General features: G+C 51.8%; 1 pseudogene; it reads right to left on the bottom strand.

Moving 5' to 3' along the window:
- Positions 1-11,049: 11,049 nt before the first annotated feature.
- LOC129067931 (WAS/WASL-interacting protein family member 2-like) lies at positions 11,050-16,441 on the bottom strand (annotated as a pseudogene).
- Positions 16,442-20,458: the final 4,017 nt, after the last annotated feature.

The following is a 20,458-nucleotide window of genomic DNA, read 5'->3' as shown; positions in this document are numbered from 1 at the left end:
GGCTCTGCCGCGCGGCGGGACCTAGGTAAACCGTTGGGAGTGGCCGTTACTCCAAGGCCTCTGCGCAGGCGGCGGGTGATGTAAGGTGGAGTGAGGTGAGGATACCTCTGCTGACAAAGCCTGGTCCCTCCAACGGCCCGCGCCTCCCAGAGCTTCCAGGCTAAGGTGTTCAGCCCACTGCGCCCGCCCTGACCACGCCCCTGGCCACGCCCCGGCCACGCCCCGCGGCAAAACTGCTCTGCGGGTCTTTAGCTCCGAGCTGTGCTTGGGGTGGGCAAAACCGCAGCTGCGCTTCTCTGGTTTTCTGGGCAGGGGTTGAAGACCAATTTATAGGGTTTCTGGACACATCCCTGAGTTGAAGTATCCCATCCGGTTGTCAGGTCTTGCGCTTTGGAGAACTGCGCATTCATGCACATTCCAAAGGATCTCAGATTGAGTTTAACAGGAGTGATTGATGGATGGTTACTGAGGAAAGTCTGGCTAATTCAAACCTCTTGATCCACCAGACTGTTCCTGAAGCCAGAGATGTCTTTGAAGAGCCTGTGGATTTTGCTTTGTATTCTTTGGGCTTGAGGACGAATCCACGGAAATCTTGGGCGCCTTCAACTCCCACTCCTCCCTGAACCCTCTCACTCCTCTCCATCCGTGTTGAAGTCGAAGGATCTTGTCTGCTACCTTAACAAAAATTGAGGCCTCAGAGTTACTCCACCAGCGCCCTCCTCCCCCAAGGAGTGGGTGGGCTGCATTTCTCTCATTCTTTTCCAGGCAGCCTTGGGTCTTAGATAATGACCGTCCTCAACTCCTTGGAGCTCATCCCTCCTACTCTGCCCTTCTTCCCCACCTAGGTTCCTAAAGCAGTGAGGTGAAAAGAGAGAAGATGAAAAGTAATTTCCTTTCAATCTAAAAGGTTCTAATAGGAACCTGGAGAAAGTGGAATTTAATAAGCTGAAAGTGGTTGCAACCTACCTTGCCACACTCCCATCTCTCCCCAGCATTCCCTTTTAAATAACTGAAGACTTCTTTAAAAACCTAAAGTGAATTGGCTTTTTTTTTTTTGATGCATACGAAAGGTGGCTTGGAAATTATACTATTTGTGTCCATGTAAATCCATTGAAATAGGGAGTTTATAACCATCCACGTTTGCATTGATGATCCCAATCCATCTACCTGCAGTAATCTCTCTGCCCTCTGACCAAATCCATCTGTGACAACTATTCTCACAGAAAGTCATGGTAAATGGCAAGAGAATATACCCTGAAAGAGGGATGGAAGGAGGAGAACTCTGTTTTTAATTAGAGCTTGGACTTTAAAGTAGAGGGAGATACAGAAAGATGTGAAGAAAACAAGGTGGGGAATTTTTTCCCTGGGCTTGTGGTAATTAGGTTAATAAGGTGGCCCATGTCCGAAGCCAGAGGAGCAGAGCCCCACTGGAAAGAGGAGGTCTCAGACTAGAAGGAAGTGCCGCTGTCTCTGGTGGCAGTGGTGGTGAGAGAGGGTGTATCTAGAAGGGACTCCCAGCTGTGCTCAGCCTGACTGCGTGTGTGTCAAGCTGTGGTGGGGAGCCAGAGAAGGGAGGCTGGAGTATGAGGGGTAAAATTCACGCAGATTCTTATAAGACCCCATTTCAGATCACCTGTAGAAAGGCTCTGGGCTCCATTATGTCACATCCCAAAGGGGGGTGTCCTTGGAAACCTTGATAACTATAGGAGGGAAGCTGAATCCCCGTGGAAGGCCTAACCTAGTGTCAGTACTGGCTAATCAGGCTTGGGCGAGTCAGGATGGCGAGGGCCCAGCAGGAGCTCTTCAGAATGCAGGGAGCACTGCTGCCTCCAGGATTCCCCTCCAGAGCCCTCTGCCAGCTTCCTACATAGACAGATCAGGAAAGCCTCCACGTAGGGGCAGCTTTGCTTTTTGGCTAGCACATGGTTGGCTTTAGAAGCAGAGGACAGAACTCCAATGGTGCTTCCAATGGGAAATTAGAAGCTATGAACTTGGGACCAGAGCTTAGGAAACCTTTGAAGGATCTGTGTCTGGTCATTTCTGAATGTTCCTATTTTGGTCAACTCCTTTCTTTATAGTTAAACCCTTAACAAAACAAGGGGGTGGGGCGGCGGGACACAGTTTCCCCAACAGCTAGCCTTGAGTGGAGCCAGGACCCTCTTAAAAAACAAACAAAAAACAGGAAAGACTGAACCCTTGGGGCTTGTTGTACAAAGAAGGAATAAGGAATGGTGGGTTGGAGGGTGTAGGCAGAAATGGGGTGATCTTGGGCTTAAGGACAGAAAGTCCCCGGGTATATCACTGGGGGCAGGCCACGAGTCCAATAGAGAAATTGGGAATAGAGAATTTTGCACAGAAGTCTAGGTGACGGGGCACAGAGAAAGAATGAATGGGTCTGGGCAAGTGAGAAGCTGGGTCATGACTGAGTGCAGTTAGTTTAACCTCTCCTTCCTTTGGTTTGTCTCATGAATCAGCATACATAATGGCCACCCAGCTAGACTGTTCACCTTTTGAGAGCTGGGGCTGGGTCTTATTTTCTATTCCCAGTAGCACTTAAATCAGTGCCTGACATACCAAGTTGAATTTTATTTCATTTGCCCTAAATGGTATATTTGTAAGCTTAATTCTTCCTGTTCTCAGTTTATTCTCTCCATTCCCCCACCCCCCTGCCCCCCGCCCAGAAAATAAAGGGATTCATTTTAAAGGAGAGGAGACCCTCTCCTGGCTAAAGGAACTGATCTCATAGTACTTAAAACTTCCAGAATTCTCAGGAAATAGAACTTGCCTGCTTATGGGCTATTTAATTCCATTTATAATTAACACTGTCTAATAAGATGTGTATACACTTTAAGACTGGCTGAAGCGCTTGCTCTACAAATGAAAAATGGTATCATTTTCCATGCAACATTGTTGTTATAACAGATTATTCTCTGTGATACCAGAAGGGGTTAAAATCAAGGCAGGCTGCTGAAAGAGGATGTCCAAATAGCAGAACCAGAGTTTTACCAGGAATTTACAACTGGGAGTTGAGCCCTCAGCAGGGCAACAGGAAACCTGCCTCCTTAGCTGGGGCCGACTGGGGCAAGCCAGGCTCAGCAAGGCAGGCCTCCTCTGAAACAGGCTGCCGTCTCTCTCCGGGCCCGACCCAAGCCGGGCCTGAGGTCTTGGTCTCGAGGCTGCACACCCGGGAGAGGCTCAAGCCCGGGACTTAACCAGCACAGAAACCACCTAAGCAGGATTTTACGTTAATGAATCAGATCTAAGTGCGCTAGCTGGAGCCTTGCCTCAGGGTATGTAATTCCTAATTTAAGAACCTCAAAGTAGAGTTCTTTGGGAGTTAAAAAAAGGGGAACCTGTACTCCTGTCTCAACAAATTGTAGAATCTCTCCCCCGAATCTCTGTGTCCCACACCATCCCCCTCCTCCTTTCTACCACTGCAACTTCTAGCACATAAGCATTTCAAAGAAAAAGAAGAAAATGAAAAACTTACTGCTTCTCAGTGTCCCGGAAAGTTCAACACACACAATTATACACTTAGTGTGTTTTTCAGGAAGATGGAATTCATTAAGATCCCTTTAGGAATCATAAGGAGTCACACTTTGACATGTGATTTTGTTACCTACACTTGAAGTGGGAATATGAATTTATTTGGACAGACTTTAAACATTGTCCTGAAAAGAACTCCTCTGGCATTCATGTGTGGAGTGGAGGGTTCTCTCTACTCCTGTGACTCACCCTGGAAACCACACTTTTTTGGGGAGAAAGTTTTTATTTAAAATATCGAGATAGTACCATTTAAACATTTATCAGTTTATCAACAGGGTTGGGTGCAAATTTTAACAAAATTTCCCTTGTTGGGGGGCTGTCTCTGAGCTATGAGTGATGCAGCTGAGCCCGAAAGCGCTGGTTCTGACGCACCCTGGGTCTCCTCTCCCCTCCACCTGCCTCGCCCCTTCCCTCTCTTCACTCTGAGCTAGATGTTGGGGTGAGGTGTGAAGCTGATCTGGTACATCCCCCTTATTTTACAGATGAGGAAACTGGAGCCCAGAGAGCCCTCCCCTGGCCCTGCATCCGCTATACCTTTCCCTCTGCCTTCACTCTTGATACCGGTCAGTGTGAATGACACCAGCCCTGCCTCTCCCTGGCCCCCGTCCTGTCGTATCCTTTTCAGAGTATTTTTGGGTAGGTGGCTTCCACCCTCTTATATTTGGCAGGTCAAGGCAGACCTCTTTCCCTCCATCCAGACCCCCTCACTCCATCACTGTGAGTGCTGTGACACTGGTCCCCATCTGTGTCCTTTCATTCATCACAAACAGCACATACTGCTGTATCTTTCACCACCTTGTATCTGCAAGCCAGGCTGACACAAGGTCATGCTTTCAAAATAGATCTGGGAGAATGGTAATTGACAATTTTCTATAAGAATTGTATTGAACATAAATCTATTTGAATAATGACAGAAGAGACAACTTTGCCACTGTTTTGCTTTCCCCTTAATTAAGATACAAAAATACTTAGGAACAATGTTATATTAAAGGCTCATGATTACTGTTTAAATCTTCCCTAATAGTTGCCTTCATCTGAAAAGCCAACATTTCATTGAGAACAGTACTGCTGTGTGTGACAGTTGATAGTACATTGTTGTGTGAATCTGTCGCTTTACAAACCAATGCTTGCATGTTCTGTGTTATAGCATGGCAACTCTAGAAGGAACCCCAGAGGCCATGTGCTTTGTCCCCTTAACTTTGCAAATGAGGAAACTGACACTCTGAGCGAGGAAGGGACTTGTTTAAGACAATAATTAGTACTAGAACTAAGACTAGAATACAAGCCCCATGATTCCACAGTGAGGACCCTCCCCCACCCCAGCTTCTCACAATCAATGGTGGGCTGGGCTGCAGGATGTTGACAGTGGAAATGATCTTGGAGTTCTTCACACCTTCTTATCAGTACAAGAAGGCCAGACTGTCTATATAAGAGAAAGTCAACTCTACTGAAGAGTTTGTTGTCACGTCCTGACAGCTGCCTGAAGTAGAGGCCCAAGTCCGAGGACATGAGACTGTCTTCTCCAGAAGCAGGCTCGGCAAGCCCACACAAACACGTGCACACTGAGTGTTGCTACCCTCCAGCTCATGGAAGTCGCTCGAGGGAAGGCACCAAGTGTCCTGACTATGGTGTCACTCCTCAGCTCCCAGCTCTGAGGCTTTCTTGGCCAACAGGTAGTCACAGAAACCCCCAGTTAGTTGCTGGGTCAGTTGCCAGGAATCTGAGGTGATGACAGAAGAAAGATAAAGACCAGGAAACCATTTCTAACACAGTTGGCCCAGAGCAGAGAGTAAATCACCGAAAATGGCCTGGAAGAAGCTATAAAATGAGAATAAAACAGGATGATAATTTGTGATGTGCGATAAAATGATCTGGGGAAGCCGAGCAGCCAGTGAAGGTTCATTTCCCTCTACTCCGTGGCTGTTTAACCACACTGAGCAGTTCCAGGTCCACCTGGCAGCCACCATGTTTTGGAAAACCACCTGTCCCTCCTAACAAGGTGGGAAAGTGAAGGCTGTTGCCCAGGCCCCATACAGTCTTTGTACGGGCATCTACGCTCCCAGCCGCAGGGCCCCACAGCCCTTATACTAAAATTCATTTCCATTGTACGACACTCTACAGATTGCAAAGCACTTTCCCACCCATTATCTTATTTGATCCCTATAGAAACTCTGTGAGGGGCCTTCTATGACTATATTAAGGGACTCGTTTAAGGTCACACAGCTAGTCAGTGGCAAACACAAGACCTGGACCCATAATGACCTATTTCAAGATCAAAGTCTTTCTCAAACCAATTCATTATTGAACATAATGAATTATTATTGGATATCTATCATTGGGATAGAAGATTGAAATTCAAAGTATAAGTGAAGGCTATTCCTCACTTCCAACCTCCTCCCTGCCGGGAGGCTGGGCTCAGGCCCAGGCCAGAGGGAGCAACTGAGCCTCCAGGCGGAGTGGGGCAGCTCCAGAGGGAGACCAGCAAATCTCCCCAGTGCCAAGCCCTATGGGCTGTGATGAAGGCAGGCTGCTTCTTTGCTTCGTCCCACCCAATCTATTCGGGTCACCCGTAAGTCACTGTGTTTGTGGAGCTCGTGGTCTACCCTGCTTCAGGGACTGTCCATAGGACTCGCCAGTTACCCCAGGAGTCTTAGATAGCCCCTTCCCCATTTACTGTCAGGAGAGAATTCTTCTTAAAGGTGGCCTGATGTATAGGGAACACCTCTCATCCCGGGCAGGGTGGTGGTGGTGAGAATGTCTCTGTCATATCCAAGGAGGGTTTAGAAGGTGCCTGAATATGGAAGGAGGTAACTGGAAGCAGAGAGAGCACGGGCTATCTTCACATTTCAGTGACTCTCTCTTGGGGTGACTTGGGTTCCTTTGTAGCTTGGTAGAGGGTAAGGGCAGAAAGGCAGGAAGGCAAAGGGCCAGATATGAGAACTCTGGGGCTGGAGTCTAGTGCTGGCTCCATCAAGGGCCCTCAGACAAGTCCCTTCTCCGAAACCCAGTTGTCTTTCTTTGCCCACCTTGAAGTGCCCTTGGAAAGTACCCGTAAGATAATGTACAGGACAGGACTTTGTAAATTTTTAAGTGCCCTTGAGTGGTATTGGCTGAGCAAAGAAGTCACCAGCAGGCTGTCCCATTTCCATCACTCTTGAGGGCATTTATGGTCAGTCCCCAGGCATGTTACTGCTGCCCTGTTCTCAGTACACTGGCCCCTACACACTCTCGTACCCCTTGCCCTACTGCAAGCCTGAAACTGAGGGAAAGGATATGCAATTCTACATCAGGCCCAAGTGGAGAATTGGGGCAGGAGTTGGGGGGACTCTTGCCCTAGACCTCCCACCCCTCCACAGGCATCCTTTCTTTTTATTCATCCTTTTTCCCATGATCCCACAGAGAAGGGAGGAGGCCATTGGCTCAGGATCCTGCTCTCTCTCCACCCTGCTCATCTACCTCAAGCTCAAACTGCCCTGTTCTCCACTCATTCTCAAGAACTGGTGTCTGCAAGGACCTCCCATTCCTCTCCCCACATCCCTGCTGGCATCCTTGGCAAGGGGTCCATTGGCTCTGGGTGAGGCTACGCAGCCTGACAGCTGGCCAGGGCCCCAGGCCAGAGCTCCCGAAGGCCCTGGTTAGAAGGCTGGGCAGCAGCTACCCTAAGCCTCCCTCCAGTGGCAATTTCCTAACCCATCCCAAGAACCCAGGTTCCTCTGCCTGAATGGAGACTGAATTGCTTCTGGATGGAGCTCAGCTGTTCCCCAGACAAGCTGTCTGGCTTTTTTCCTCCCAGAACCCACTTAGCAACACCGCCCCCGCCCCTCCTCCCCCACCGCCCCAGCTTCCCCCAATCTCCCTCTGTTTGTGTTCAGCCTGACGTTTCTATTGATGTGTTGATGTCTGCTAACTGAGGAATATTTCTGCTGAATATACTCAGTGCTCAGTCTGGGGGCCAGAGAAGTATGGCTGACTAAAACTCCCCCAGAGCCAGGTCCCTCCCTCAGGCAGGCTGCGGTAGGGGTACTGGGAGGGACACAGTGGCCTCAGGTCTGGGGCTTGGGCGGGAGGGGCATCTGGAATTGAAATGGAGATTTTGTTGGGAAAGAGAGCAGTGGTTATTTGGAGCTGACTACAGAGGGCAAAGCAGGCTGCTTTGACATCAGGCTGCAGCTGCCCTAAGGGAAACAGGGCCCAGAGGCACAGATCAGCTGGAGTCTTTCCGCTCCACCCCATCCCAGGACTGAGGGACACGCTCAGTCTCCCCAACTACATGGGGAAGCTTTTCTTTCCTTACTCTTCATCCATGGGTTGGGAAAGTTTACAATACTGTGGGATGTGCTTTAAAACCTGTAGAACAACAAAGGAACAAATATAAGCGAGGATTCTGTACTGCTATCCCCAAGGAAGTGTGAGTGTGGTTTTGACAACCCAGTTCTCTCCTTAGCAGCTGACCTGGTCAGGCCAGTGGCTGCAGGTTCATAATGCGGGCCCTTCGCTGTCCAGACGAGTTCAGCTGTCCAGGTCAGTCTCAATCCCACGGTTCACGGAAGCAGCTCCGTGGCCATGATTCCCTCCTCACCTCCCTCACTTCTCCCACCTGGTAGAGTTTGGAGTCATCCCAGCATGTTTCTCATTTTTGCACATATTCCAGATAGGGATTTAACCAAAGGCAACGTTCAGGCTGAGGGCGGGGTGAGCAAAAGGGAGCTGCTTCTTTGTTTTTAACTTTTCTTTGCTCCCTTAAAACATCCCCCACCCTTTTCTTGGCTTTTTCAGCTCTAGACACCTGCTCACAAGGAGACCTCGGCTGATACTTTGTGGGATGGTTGGAGACATTCCTTGGTCTTTGTGTGTAAATAAGATGCTACATTAATTCCAGTGCATTCTTTCACACAATCTAGCAAGATGTTAGCAGATTGCATGTCAGGAAATCTATGTTCTTTTCTTAGTGGGGTGGAAAGAAGGGAGAGCTGAATCCTATTTCCAGCTCTGCTGCCTGTTCCACACAAGGGGATAGTAGGAATATTTGGTTTTGACCCTAGGGAACCCCACTTTGGGTCTCCTTAGTCTTGTGGTGAGGTGCAGGGGTGGTTCCTGCCTGCCCATCCGTTTCTGAGCAATGCATGCCCTGTAGCAGTTAGTTCCTCATCCTCCAATGGTTGAACCACAAGAAAACAGATTTTTCCTAAAGCTGAAGAGAAATTCTAGCCAGCCATGAAGAACCACTTGTATCTTGGATTGGTATCTTACCTTTCCTTACTAGACTAAGTGGCTTGAAAGTAGGAATCAAGTCTTGTATCCTTTGTAGTCCCCACAGTACTCAGTGTATGTGGGTATCCTGGAGTGAGAAAAGCCTGAGTCTAGGCCACTGGTCAATGCTGTGCTGTTGCTCTGATGTTAGGACAGGAGCAGTGTCATCCAAGGACCCATATCCTGCCTTCTCCCCCAGAAAGCCTGCTTCACATGCTCATCAAACCAGGAACACAACAGAGCCACCTGCGGTCTATGAACTTTTTATTCTTCATAAAGTGTTCAACACATGAAGAACAAGATCTTTATAAATGGGAGTTACAACTAGAAAGACAAGTGGCAGAGCAGAACTGCACCTGCTCCTGCCCACCCCGCCAGCAGCTCTCCTCCCACTCATGGCCAGGAGCAGGGACCGCCAGCAAGAACCTTGGCCTTCGACTCCAAACTCTTCCAAAGGCGTCCCCGACTTGGACCTTCTGGAGGCCCTGATCAGGGGTGAGAGGAAGGTCAGTATCAGGGCTGGGACTGGACAGAGCACAGAGGTATACCTCTAAGAGGAGTGACCCACTTTCCCCAGAAGAGATACCCACCCAATCCTCGATGATGTCCCCAAAACATGACTGAGCTCCTAGGTACCTGTGGACACTTTCCTCAGCTTTGATGAATGATTCTTAATGTTAAGATAGATAATGTTACAGGGGCTTTCCCCGATATGTGGGGCCCCTCTGCTTCGTCCTGGCAGAAGACATCCCTCGCAGGGCAAATCTCCTTCCCAGGTTTTCCGAGTGAACCCAGAGAGTGGCCCCAGGGCCAGCTCCTGAAAAAGAGGCGGTCCCAGAGGAGCTCTCACCTCCTCACTGGGTCAAAGCCAGCCTCTTCAGCACGTCCTCACCTCACAACTTTGCTAAGGTCGGGTGCCCGAAGCCAGCAAAGGTCCCCTGCAGGTGCCGTGGGGAAGCCTGCTGTTTTCCCGCAAGCAAACCAGGGCTGGGCCAAAGGACAACAGGTGCTTTGTTTCAAAGTGCACTGCAGCCAAGCCAAAGAAGGCCATGAAGCAGAAGGGACAGGCTGGGATAGGAAGTAGTGAATAGATGGGAGGACAACAAAGGCTTTTACCTAAGCAGAGGCAGAGTGGGACTTCCTACTTCCAGAATGTGGGGTTTCCTCCTCCCAGGACTCCCCTTACTTGGTTTTGAGGGAGTAAGAGAAGACAGCAGGTAGGTTAAGGGAGCAGCAGCTTGGCCAGACCCTTAACTGAAATTAACTCTAGGGGAGGGCAGAGCATACAGCAGGGTTGCTCCGTCCTCTGTTTCCATTCCTGGGGTCCTGCCAGATGGAGCCTCATGTGCTCAACAGCAAGGGAGCGGGCGCCAAGCAGGGGGTGGAGTCTACATCCAGAGGCTCATGACCCCACCCAAAAAGGGCACATTTTAATCAGTTTCCCCACGTTCAAACCCTGTAGCAGCCAAGTTTTGACTTCTGAATGGGCAATGAGAATAGGGATGGAGGCTTGATCCTCAAACATAAACAACCCAAAGCTCCAAGGCCTGGAGGGACCCACACCTTGGAGGTGGGTGAGGAGGTAGTCTGCCCACACCTGCCCCAGCTCTCCACACATTCACACATGACACTCATGGGAAGGTCAGAGGAGAGTGCAGGGAGTGGCCTGGAGAACACACATCATCTCCCTCCATCCACACCATGTTTGCTCTGCAAATAGCTGGATCAGACAGCCTCAGGACAAAGCAGACATGACACTGGACCATGCAGGCTGCTTGTTCTTGGGGAAGTGATGTTGAGGTTGAAGAGTAGGTGCCTGGTTGTTTATAACTCACAGACAGGTAGGCAGCTCGGTCCCTGCCACAACCCTAGTAATACTAAGAGCCCTCCAGGGGCTGGAGGGAGATGAAGAGGACAAGGGTTTAGCTGTGGAAGAAATGGCTGCCCATCCCTGTACGGTAATAAAGTATGTCCCAGATACCACATCAAATTGCAGCTTGCTCCTGCTCTGTCTTGAGGGTTAAATACTTTGTTCCAATTTCTGGAGCCTCCTAAAGCTAAGGGGTATGAAAATGGGAAGATGGGTAAGACCCACCTCCAATGGGAATCCAAAGGCTCCCCTTCCAGCAGACCCAGTTGCGGCAGGAGAGAGAAGGAGCAAAGGACGACAACAGAAGACAAACTGCACCCTGCCCCAGGTGAGGGTGAGTTCGCAGGAGTAGGGAGTGTGTGAGCCCTGTTTGAGCAGTGGGTCTATTCATGCCAGCCCTCTCGGGGGTAGGAGTGAGAAGAGCCACTTGGGGAAGCAAGGGGAGATCTGCAGAAGGTGGGTGAGGTCTCCATGATCTGCACAGGCAGCTGGTCAGTGTGGCTCTCCAGCTCCTGCACATGCTTGTCCCACTGACTCAGCTCCCGCTCCTGCTGCAGGAGCAGGCTGATGAGTTGTCCGTGGGTCAGATGGTAGTACGTGGCCCAGCACAACAGAATCCTGAGGTCAGTTGGAATGAAAGTGAGCAGGGCACCCTCAGGCCTCCCTGCCCACCTGCCCACCAACACCCCAGCTGTACCACCACAGGCTCCTGGAGCTACCTCTGCCCCAAAGCCAGAGACGGCCTAATGGCTTCAGGGCCCTGGGTGCCAGACCAGGCCTGCTCTTTGCTCCACCCTGCCCAGCACCCTGCCTCTGACCTCAAGACACCTGACCTCTCCACAGCACCACACGTCTGCTCTGATCCTCCCTGGCATCCTGCTAGTCCTCACCTTCAGCCTCCTGGTGCCCACGGTCTGGCCAATCTGGGAGGCTGGAGCCACGGGCTGCATGTCTTGAGCTTCTCTAGCCCTCTGCTCAGGGCTGTGCTCAGACCGGAGCAGGGCGGCTTCGTGTCGGGGCTGCCCTCCACGGGGGCGGCACTGAGGGGCTTCACAGGGCGGGGGCTGTGGAGACAGACAGGAGACGCGTTAGCAGGAGGGACGGGCAGCACAGAGAAAGGTGGGGCCACAGGTCTGCTGGAGAGAGACGGCGGCTGCCTGTACAGACCCCAGACCTCAGGGCAGCTGTGCCCAGCGTTCCTCAGCACCCCTGCACTGGCCCCCTCTCCATGTCACTCCCTCAGATGACCTCGCCCCTTCACAGGGACAGCAGAGGCCCCCCACAGACTTCTCTGCACCTCCACCCTGTCTTTGCCAGGGCTGCTCCCCCCTGCCCATCTTCGCGCCCTCCTCTCCTATTTTGAAACTCCTCTCTGGTTGAGGGGAATGACCAAGCCTCCCAGTTTCCCAATTTTCCCAGGCCTGTGGGGATTCCCAGGATGTGGGACTTTCACACATCCTGCTAAACCCAGGAAAGAGCTGGGCAAACTGGGACGCTTGGTTGTCCACCTCTCTCCACTGTTTGCTTCCCCTCAGCACTTATAGTGGCCTGAAAGAAGAATGCTCCTTTAACCTTGTGTTTGCCTGGCCACCACCCTCAGTCATCCCTATGGCTTCTTCCTTCCCACACAGCCTCTCCAGAGCGTGGGGACTACAGTCTGTCTCTGTAAGTTCTTTCCTTCACTGACTCTTCCACCCATAGAACAGGACGTCAGCCGCCCCCCGGGTCCACCCCCTACCCCAAGCCTCCAGCCCGGCACAAGTGTTCCTGCTGAGCTCTCTGTGGAGCTGACTCTTGGACCGCTCCTTCCTTTGGGCTGTTCTCCTGCTTGGCTTTCCCTGAAGCCTTTCTCTGATTTTCCAACTTCTGATGGCTTCTTCTCAGTCTTAACTGTGAGTCAGCCCTGGAGCTCTCACCCCTCCACCCCCTCATAGCGATCTCCAGCCTAGACCTCAGCCCTGAGCTCCAGGTCCACGCAGACAGTTCAGGCTGACTTACTCCACTTGGGGTCCACCCCAGACATGTCAGCCTCCGCACCTGCTCTTTCCTGTGCTCCCCAGTGGTGAGTGGCACCATTAGCCTCCCATGGCTCTAGTCAGAAACCTGGGAACTGCCCTGAATCCCCCATTCGGCTTTAGCCTGAACAAACATCACTCCAGGGCTCACTAAACCTTCCTTATGGCGACAGCTGCTGAGTCAGCTCCTCCTCAGAGTCCTGCCCACATCCACCCATGCCCCCATTGTGCTGTGAGATCACGATCTTAGCCTCCCTCTCAGGGCCAAGAACCACAGTCTCTAACATAGCTGGCCCCTGCCTTTCCTCCTGGCCCTCTGCCCCCACCCACTCCAGCCAGGGAAACAGGCTCTCTCCTCAGGCTCTTACAAAAGCTGTTTCACTATCTGGAATACTGCCCCATCGCCCGCGGGCCTGCTAACTGTGTGTTTCAAAGCTATGTAAGGCCACTTCCTCCAGAAACCTTCCCGATTCTCTGAGGACGACTAAGTGACCCTCCTCTGGGATCCTCCGGCCACCCTGTCCCTGTGACAGTTACCCAGTCTGCAAGCGTCAGGCCCCTAAATCAATCAACCTACCCCAGGGGACCTCTTAAAAAAATCACACTTCCTTTACAGAAGATTCAGACCCTTAGGGAGTCGGAGGCAAAATGGCTTAGGTCAAGCCCCTGAACCCACTGAAGAAGGGCTCACCCACATCCAGGAAAGTCTGTCTGTTCCTCAGGAGAGGGCCATGGGCTCGGGTGCACAACCGGGGAGGATGGCAGGGAGCCCAGGTAGCAGCAGGCAGTAGGGAAAAGCACATACCTCAGTCTGCCCTTCCCACCCAAGAGCCTGCAGTAGGAAAGAGGGTGTAAAGGCAGCTCTAATGCCACCTGTGCACCACGCTGGGCGGGGAGTGGGGGTGGGGGAGTACCAGTGAGGCACACAGACACCCTGAATGAGGGCCAGGAGTCCTAGGCTCCGGGTCTGATTGCACCCTTGCTTCGGAGGGCCCCTGGCCCCTGGTGCTCTCATGGGTTCCATGTCCTCACCTGAGAAATAAGGACAGTTTTATATGTCCCATCCTCTCATGAGGTAAGAAACATGTCACGTATAGACATGAAGCCAACTCTGAGGAGAATAAAATTTCTAAAAAGAGGTGAGTGTAATTAGAAGTGCTGCTGGAATACAGCAGGGCCAGCTGAGGTCATGGGGAAGCCGTAAGGCCTCCTCTCCCACTCCTCTGGGGAGGGCCTCGCCCCCTCTCACTGCAGCCGCAGACGGGGCAGCCCGGGCTGCCTCCCCGCCCTTCTCGTACCCAGCCCTGACTCCACGACCCTCTCCTGCCCCCCGGGCACTGGCCCCCGGGCCTTCCCTTCCTGGCTCATTGCTGTCTTCCTCACTGGATTGGAGCCCCTTGGGAATACCGGGGGGGGGGGGGGGCGGGGGCGGAGATAGCGTCTTTCATCCCCGTCAAGTGCCTGACACACAGTGGGTGCGCAGTGGATTTGGAGGCTGGATGCAGGATCCAGAGGGCTGGGCCTCCCAGAGCCAGTGCTGGAGCCTCTCCTGTGCCCCACACCCCCTGACTGCTCTGCTCTTCAGAGGCAGCAGCCACCCCTGCTCCCCTCACTTCTTCACTCAGGCCTCCTAGAGCGCTGGCACCCCTCTGGACTTTGCCGCCCCTGCTAAATCACACCCCATCACCCCCCAGTGACTTGGTCATCCCTCGGCAGCCACCCAGTGAGGTCACGCCTCATAATTCTTCCAAAACAGACCAGTGCTGCAGCAACCAGAGTCACACAAGCAACCACTCAGCACAGACCTAAGTACATCGGGACCGCCTGAAGGCACAGACACAAACCAGGGGGGCATGTGAGGAGTCTAGAGACCCTTTCTTCTGAGGGTCACATATGCAGGAAGCACTTCTTTTTTTTTCTCTTCCTCCAATGACGTCTCCGCTTTCTCTTCTGATCTCAGTACCAGTCCTTCCCCTGTCCTCTGGCTCTCTGCTTTTGCAGTCTCTGGCCCTGGGGCCTGGGGTGGAGGACTGTCACAGAGGACGGGAGGCCTGGGGGACATCTGACGAGCTTCACTGCCCCAGCCCTCGGCAGCTGAATGGCCTCGGTCTCATCCCCCTTCCCCTGCTGACCCGCACTGCCTCTCCCCACCCCATTCCTCACCCCCTGCCCAGGTCCTGGCTTGTGGGGGCACCTGCTACCCCAAAGTCCCCAAAAGAGGCAGTTTCAGAGCTGGTACCACAGAAAGCTCATGTCTTCAAAGCCGCCCTCATCCTGCCTGGGTGAACAGCTCCTCACCCATCCCTGGAGGGGCTGAGGCTGGACTGTGAGCAGCCCTTGGGCTGTATTGTCCTCTTCAACCCTCTTCCTCCTGGAGAGTGGTCCCAGGGTGGCTGGCCGCTTAGCTGGCTGGCACTGGGCTGTGGCTCCTTAGCAGGTCGTGTCTCCAAGGGCAGAAGCACAAACAGGGAGGCTGGGGTGGCTGCAGCGTGGTCCTCCCCAAGTGGGGCAGGGGATCCCCAGCAGGGGGAGGCTGGCTCCCTGAGGGGTAGGGAGGAAGAGGTCAGGGGCCAGGCTCCAGGCAAAGGAGAGCATGGAGAACTGGGCTCCCCACAGCAGTGGCCAGCCCAGGGCAGGAGAGGGGGTGGTGGGAGGCTCTTTTGGTCCAGAGTGGATGGAAGGCTCGGGGCGGGGGGATATGGATGGGAGGCTGGGGGGATCTTTGCTCTCCTGAGACAAGAAGGAGTTTAAGGTATCCTTCTTTAAGGCCCACAGGTCAGGCCATTGGGAGCTGCCTGGCAAAGTTAGCAGGGAGTTCCTCCCCTGCTGGTTACCGGCTCTGGGCCTCAGAAGCCTCAGGGCCTTCTCTCTCCAGGGCCCCCTGGATCTGCTGGCTCTGAAGTAAGAGGCTGTGGGGGCCGCTGATGGGCAGAGATAAACAGGGCCAAGGCACAAGAGGGCTGGAATCCTCCACTGGCTCTTCCAGGCTGGGCTTACCCAGCAGGGTTTCAGAATAGCTGTCAAGGCATCTTCTCCTGTCTCTGCCCCACTGCCACTCAGCCCCACTGCAGCCCTCTCCTCCTACCCCTCCTGGTCCTGGTAATCCAAGGGTGGGAAAAGGTGGGCTGGCTAGGGAGGCAGCATGCTAGTCTGCAGCTCCTTGTCCAACTTCCACTTAGGTTTGGGCTCTGGCTCCAGCTCCAGTCGGGAAAGCCCCTGGTTCCCCTTGTGGCTCACAGGTTCTGGTGACTGGCTTCACCTGAGGAGGAGGCAGTTCATCACTCTCTCCATATGACTGGTGAGGACATCTGAGCTGCAGGAGAAAGGGTGACTGCATCCTAAGGCCAGGAACTGTCAACTGTATTGAGCTCCTGCACTGTATCGAGCCCCTGCAAAAGCTGGCTCTTCCCTCTGGAGGCTTCCTCATCCTGGCCGTCAGGAGCATTGTCTGGGCAGCCTCTCCCGCACACTGATCACTTCTGGGGAGCTAAACAGAGATGTTGCACCGCCTGCTGGACTCGCCTCCTCGGGCCATCAACTCCCTGTCTGCTTCAGTGTCAGGTGATTACGGGAGCAGGAAGGCTGATGTGGAGGGCAGGTTGGCTCCTACGGGCCCAAGAGGCCCCAGGTCATTGGCGCTCAAGCTCTGTGGAGAGCAGGACTGAACTAAGATGGTGTCAGTCCTGTCAATTAAGAAGCCATGTTTAGAGCATGCATAGTAGAACAATGACTCAGAGGGATGATGCAATGAGTTGAGCATGCGCAGTACAATGTGGTAGACAACACATGCTTATCTGAAGGGTGATGCCACCGTCTCAAAGCATGTGCAGTAGAGCAACATAATCAACATGAGCTTATCGAGGTGGCACAAAACAGTATGTGTTAATTAAAGGCTGATGCAACATTGCGTCATACGAAAGTAGGAAAGCAAAAGCCTCCCAACAAACAGCTGAGACAGCCAAGAGGAGCTGAGATGATCAAGAGATGCTCTGCTGCTCTGATCGACCTTGCTCTAGCTGACTCTGAAGCCGCCTTAGACTCTGCCTTGCAAGACACTGACCAGCTGCCTCCTGTACCTGGGCTTGACCTGGATTCTTGGTACTTGGGTTTGTTATCCCCCAGATCTCTGGTGTGATGATATTGCAGATTGCTTCTGAGTGATTGTTATTACTGGGTTATTATAGATTTGGATTGAATCTGCATTAATAAAAGCTGAGTGAATAGCATAGTTACCTGTGTTGACTGTTACTCGTTGGTGCTGGTGTCGCCTGTAGGGCTGGTAGCCATAAAGCAGCCCAGCTCCTCTGGTCTGTGACAAAGGCTGGAGGCTGGCTTGTCGGAAAGACTATAGCATGGATACTCATAAGGTTAGGGTATCGCTTGTGAAAAACACCCACAATAGTGAGCTTCCTCTCTGCTCTGATCCCCAGTACCCAGTATGACATCATGATTAAGAGTGCCACAATCACCTACATTAAGAGCAACAGGGGGACATATCCCCAAACTGCAGCCTGATGCCACATCATGTCTCCATACCTGGTGGAGGTTTTTTGGTTTCTTTTGCTTGTTTCTGTTTTTTGGTTTTTTGGGGTTTTTTTTTTTTTTTTATGGTTAACAACATTACGTATTTGATAAATGAAAGGGAGATTAAATGCCATTGCATTATTAGAAAATGCGTTTTAATGTAAAAGATAGTTCGCCGAGCAATTTCAGGTTTATTTGAATTAAAAATTGGATTGGACATTTAAAAACATGATTTTTTGAGGGCCAAGAGAGCCTATTGGTCTAGAATGCATGTGCCCTGGTACAAATTCTCGAGGGTCAAAAGGCACGTCTTATTTTCCAGATGGAACACCTGGTTCGTATTCTCTTAAGTCTAGAAAAGCCTACATTTGAAGAGCATTTTTTTCTGTTTATGTGAAAGGCCAGGTGGGTTGTTCCATTAGGATGTTACCAAGATGCAGTGTCCTCTCTTGAGGGACACACAGCATTTCCTTATTCAGCAAAAGTATGAGATGTCTGGTCATCCTGTGTGTGGGAATGGAGTTCTTGATCATTCCTAAGTTTCCCCAAGTCCCCTCCCCAACTCACTGTCCCCAACCTCCTCTGGCAGCTCTCACCCACCCCAGGCCCCACCCCAGCAGGGGGAAGCTGGACCTGGCAATTATCTTTTCAGTCTCCTACTGGGGCCCTGCAGGTTAATTCTCGAACTTCTCCCTGAACCCCAGCTTGGATGAATGGTCCTCTCACTTGTTCCCAAATTATTGTTCTGCCTTTGAGTCTAGTCAGATTTGGATTTCCAGGTCCTGGTTGTGATAAGCTGCACACGTGCCCTGCCTCCATCCCTTCAAGCTTTTCTTCTTGAGGCTTTCCCTGATGCTGACAGAAAGTGCAGGGGAAGGTTGGGCAGGGCAGGGGTGGTTACACAGATTCACAGGAGGCCACAAGGGGTGCTAAGGCCGCGGGACTGGAGAAGAGGGTCTCTGGGGTTGAGCCAGGCCCCGTACCTGGGGCTGGGGGATGTGTACTCTCAGGACCGCTGCTCACACCTGGTTCTTGCTTCCTGGTCATTGTCTTGTTCCTGCACTTCATTACCTTTCTTCCTCCCAATGATTCTCTTCAGCTTCAACCTCCCTTGTTCATCACCTAATGCTGAGTACTTCCCAGATCAACCTTCTGAGAGGCAGAATCCATTTGCCTTGTTATGTCTCTTCGCCCCAGGCCACATCTCAGGTTGACTATCTCAACAGGCTGCCGTTGGTCAGCTAGGACCAGATGCGGGACACATAACTATGGCTCTCTCTCTGGGGCAGAATGGCTGTCTTTACAGGGAACCACAAGCATGGCAAAATTGCCACAGTAGGTCTCCTCCATTTTCATTAATTTAACAGATGCCTACTGAGCACTTAGCACATGCGAGGCCCTGTTCTAGGTCTAAGTGTTCCCAGCACACAGCCCCCTGGAGTCTGGCAGACTCCTCTTTAAGAGGTAGGAGAAGGGGGTGTCTGTAGAACACAAAATTTTATGGTAGCCCAAGCAGAGCCCAAAGACTCATCCCACCCCTGCTGCTCGTTGCAGAGGAGGAAACTGAGGGACAGAGAAGTGGCATAGCTGAGGCCTCCTGGTTGTGGTGCTGAGCGTGGCCTCGTCTGTCTTCATTTCAGGGAAGTGTCCATCAGGTTTCCCCCTAAGTTGGAGGGAGTAAGGGGAGCCCTGAGCTCCTGCAATTCTTCTGCTCTCTCATCTTCTTCCTTCCTCCACCGACTCTCCCAGGCCTCTCCTGACTGCGCCCAGCCCCGGCTAACGTCAGTGGACAAGGTAGGGAGGATGTTTGAGACCCGGGGGTCCCAGGGCCCAGCCCATCAACTGAGGAGCTCAGAGCCAGCCCTGAGCCCTCTGAGAAGCCAGATGGGCTGCTCCCCAATGTCAGACTTCACTCTGAGACATTGGGGCCACTTCTGTCACCATGTATTGACAAATGAGTTTTGAACTCTGAGGGAGGTTTGCTTAAAACAGGATACCCCCTGCATCGATATTTACAAAAGACACCTGTACTAGAGGCATGGTTTCCTGCCCTTCAGGTCACATGGAATGTATGCAGAGATCCTTCCAGGAAAAATCAATCACTTCTTTCTGCCCTGGCTGGTGTGGCTCAGTGGATTGAGCACTAGCCTGCAAATGAGAAAGTTGCTGGTTTGATTCCCAGTCAGGGTACATGCCTGGGTTGTGCCAGGTCCCCAGTTGGGGGCGTGTGAGAGGCAGCTGATCCTGTTTCTCTCACACATTGATATTTCTCTCTCTCTTTTTCTCCCTTCCATCCCCTCTCTCTAAAAATAAATAAAATCTTTTAAAAATAAATTATGATAGTATACACATAACAAAAAAATATCATCTTGACCACTTAAAAAAATCAGTCACTTATTTCTAAGCCCCATATCATGGGTGTGGCTTCAGCCCATCAGGTTCCCTCCAATTTGATCCTTCTTGTGTTCCATTCCAGGCTGTCTCGCTTTTTGTGCTTGGCTCCCTAAAGCTGCCACTATCACTAACCTAAGGCAGGATTGTCCCTTGTTGCCCCCAGAACCTCCTGTCTCTTCACCACCCACATCAAGTCACACCATTGTTCTCCAGTTTGGACCAACAGGGAGAGATGGAGAAAGAATGAGAAGAGGATTTCCCTGATAGGGAGGCCCAGATCTGGGTTCCCAGCTGGACTGCAGATTGGATTGGCACCACAGGAAACTCTAGAAATGTACCTGCCTGGACACCTCCCAGAGATTTAGATCAGTGAGCCTAACGGGGGCCCATGTTGATCTTGCCTTTCCTAAATGGTAGACTAGGGGAGAAAGGGAGAAAAAAAGAGAAAGACTTCCCCTTACCACACTACTAGTCTCCAAATTTCTCTGTCTCTGTCTCTGTTTCTTCCCCGCCAAGCCCCCCCCCCCCCCCGCCCCCACACACACGAGGTGCAGAGAGAAATTATGTTAGGGAACAGTTGCCTCTAATTGTTACCAAACTTTTGCAAAACAAGAAACAACAAAGAAATAAAAGCAGTAGATAATTAAGTACATAATTGTACACACCACTTGTTAATTAAGCTTTTACTCCTAGAACCTGACAGAATCTGCTTATAAGGTGATAGCATGAGGGAATGTGGCATCTGGCAGGCCATCTGCAACATGAATGCTTTGTCGATGAAACCCCCCTGCCCTGCAAAAAGAATGAGATGCTAAATGTTGTTTTCTGGAACGGAGAGATATATCTTCATTCCATGCAG

Source organism: Pteronotus mesoamericanus, unplaced genomic scaffold (genome assembly GCF_021234165.1).
Source record: "Pteronotus mesoamericanus isolate MK-2021 breed Mesoamerican mustached bat unplaced genomic scaffold, CSHL_Meso_final contig_20, whole genome shotgun sequence".
NCBI lineage: Eukaryota > Metazoa > Chordata > Mammalia > Chiroptera > Mormoopidae > Pteronotus > Pteronotus mesoamericanus.
This window is presented reverse-complemented; position numbering and strand designations above follow the sequence as displayed.